This window comes from Vigna umbellata, chromosome 1 (assembly GCF_029865625.1).
Source record: "Vigna umbellata cultivar VRB3 chromosome 1, Vumbellata_1.0, whole genome shotgun sequence".
NCBI lineage: Eukaryota > Viridiplantae > Streptophyta > Magnoliopsida > Fabales > Fabaceae > Vigna > Vigna umbellata.
Window position 1 is genome coordinate 90,614,572 of NC_142165.1, and position 3,299 is coordinate 90,617,870.

General features: G+C 42.1%; 1 long non-coding RNA gene across 1 annotated transcript; it reads right to left on the reverse strand.

Moving 5' to 3' along the window:
• LOC148206770 (uncharacterized) lies at nucleotides 1–2,615 on the reverse strand. Its single transcript, XR_015786459.1, has 2 exons — nucleotides 2,432–2,615; nucleotides 1–294 (listed from the first exon to the last, which is right to left on the reverse strand). It is a non-coding gene; the product is annotated as an uncharacterized LOC148206770 (long non-coding RNA).
• Between the last annotated feature and the right edge of the window lie 684 nt (nucleotides 2,616–3,299).

Consider the following 3,299-nt stretch of genomic DNA (forward strand, 5'->3'; position numbering starts at 1 on the left):
TGTGCATGTTGTAACGTCCCGATTATATACATCATTCATATATAATAAAGACGTCATCATGCATAATATAGGAAAGCAGTCAAGAGTAATTTAAGGATTACAGTCATCCTCAGAATAGTGCGGAATTGACAACAAGAGTATTAGAATTTCTCCATGAAAATCACGGAGAATTTAAAACTTAAAACACACATGAGTTCCTCCAAACATTAAGAATTACGAAATAAGTCTATCTAATCTAAGCTGCAGCACTTCCGTCTCCATCAAGGGCTGCTTCCAAAGTATCCTCTCCGTCATCTGCTCCCATCCAAGTGGATGATCATCGCCAAAGAAACATACCCAAACAGCACATAACACAAACAATGCAAGGGTGAGCTAGATATAAAAAGCATGTTATACATACAGCACAGTTAATTCATGCAATCATTCATAGATTCATATAAAAGAACAATTAAAGCATACTCCTTGATCCATATTTCACATACTTCCGGGACATGTAAACATTCATCCAAACATGGTAAACTGACATCACAAGACTTGTTACTTTATACCCCGACTTGTTCCTTTATAGACCGACTCGTCCGGACTAGAATGATTACCGAGCTATGGCGGGTCTTGCACTCGTGGTGGCTTTATGAAATTTGGGCACTCCCGCCCTGGCACTCCCGCCTTGTGAAACTTTAGGCACTACCGCCTGGTGGAACTTTAGGCACTACCGCCTGGTGAAACATTTGGGCACTCCCGCCCGGCCACAATCACGAGGTTAATCCGTTATTACTCACCTTGGATCATATGGAAGCATCCAAGACTAGGACCTCCTGCTACTCCTCACCACATGTTCAATCCTCTCTACATGAAAAGAAAGACCATTGGAGATTCAGGATGACCCCCAAAACTGAGCTACCATGTAATCATTCTATACAACCCCAAAACACCACCATGTATCCTCTCCTTGAGGATAATGGAATTACGTTCATGAATCATACTGTTACTTTAAACCTTATCCCAATTAATGAATAACCAGATACCTCCATAATATCACATTAAATCCAACGTATCCCATCACAGTATATAATTTCCAAACATTTTTCACATAATTCAATTCAAGAAAATGAACTTAAAACCCGATATTTTCATAACACTATTGGAACGAACGTTATCTGCCAAACGATATTGAACGAACGCTATTTACCAGCAGGCCGAACGCTGATTAAACTTAGGACGAACATTATTTCATAACAGGCCGAACGCTATTTCACACCACTAGGCCGAACGCTTATATTGACACCTAGGACGAACGCTAAGACTTTTAACAAAATTTGACCGAACGCTTGAACACAATTAGGCCGAACGTCATATTGGATTCAACAATATTTGGTCGAACGCTAAACTAACAAGGCCGAACGCTAGCCATTTGGACGAACGTCCAATGTTGCTCAAAACGGACGAACGCTATGAGATCAACAGGCCGAACGCTAAGAATTTCTAATCCCATAATAATAATACCGAACGCTCAAGATTCAAACTTAATACTATCAAATAAAGGCCGAACGCTTATTTATACATCAAAACCGAACGTTCAAGATTCAAATCCAAGAATACCAACCTGAGGCCGAACGTTAACAATCATATCCATGAACGAACGCTTATGATTTGAAACTTAGAGTCTAAATTGAACTCGAACGCTCCCAACAAAACCGAGACCGGACGTTCACCATCAGAACAAAACAAAGGCCGAACGCTCAACACTGAATTTAAGGCCGAACGCTTGTTCCAGCCATTTGGACGTACGTCCAATGTGGCTTAAAACGGACGAACGTCCAATTTGGATCAAACTGGACGAACGCACAGAAGTCATGGACGAACGCACTTTGCAGCATCGCGCGCTCGGGCGCGACCTGATGCAGAATGCAGAATTCTGCAGAATGCAGAATTCTGCAGATTTGAGGTCAGAACCTCTCTTACCATTTTCAACCCTTTTTAATTAACTTCTAACACCCTTAATTCATGTTTTATACTAGATTGGACTTACCTAATTGATTATAACCGTTCCTTATTCAATTCTTAAGGGATTCATACTCAAATTCAACCATAAAACATCAATTTTCATAACTTTGATACTCAAAATCCAATTCTACCGCTTTACACCTAGTTTGATCAATTTGATGGTTCTAACAAGTCATAATACAGTGGGTGAAACTGTTCCAAAGGCTCAATAACACTCTAGACCCCAAACGCTCAAAATCACTACCTCACTTCCTCTCCAAATGACTAAAAAGCTATGAAATTCCAATTTTCTTCAATTCCAAAGCATACAAGATTACATACATGAATCAACACATCAATTTCAATCCACCCATACATACAACCACAATTTTCCAGCATCCTACTCATGCAACTACTATCAACATCCAGAAAATCCAACTCCCCTTACCTCTTGAAGACCTCCTAGCCAAACTTGAATGCAGAAATTCCAAACGTTCTCTGCCTCACCACTGGATGAAGCAAGCTTCTTCTTCTCCTTCTCCTGTACGTGCAGCAAGCTCTCTCCCTCTGCAGAATCTCCAAGTGCCGAATCCAACCCTCTTCAAAGCTCACGATTCTCCCTTTAAGAAAGAAAGAAAGGAATGGCACTCCACTGCCTATCAAACCCCAGCCGTCCCACTCTCCTTCCTCAGTGCCCAATCCACTAATGGAGGTAAGTGATGATGGTGCTTGGAGCACTTCTTGGTGGAGAGGTCCACCATCCACCAGCCGCCCACTCCACTCAGCCGTCCACCATCATCGTGCAGCCGTCCACTGGGCTCCTTCCCCCACTAACAAAGTGCAGCAGCCACCTTTTGAAACCCTTCCCCACCACTTTCTATTTTAAAAGGACGCACGGTCCTTACATTCTCCCCAACTCAAAAATTTTCGTCCTCGAAAATTAGGCTTATCAGAACAAGTGGGGGTAAGTTTCTCTCATCTCGTCCTCTAATTCCCAGGTAGAGTCGCCTGTTCCACTGTTCCAGATCACTTTGACAAGTTGGACAGTTCTTCCTCTAAGTTGTTTGTTTTGACTCTCCTCAATCCTTATTGGTTGCACTTCAATAGACAAATCTTCCCTGACTTGCACATCGTCAACTTCAAGCACATGAGAAGGATCAGACATGTATTTTCTCAATTGAGATACATGGAACACTGGATGCAAGTTAGCTAACCGAGGTGGCAAGGCTATCTCATAAGCTACGGGTCCTACTCGTCGAAGAATCTGGTAAGGACCAAGATATCTAGGAGAAAGTTTCCTAGCACGAATGGCTCTT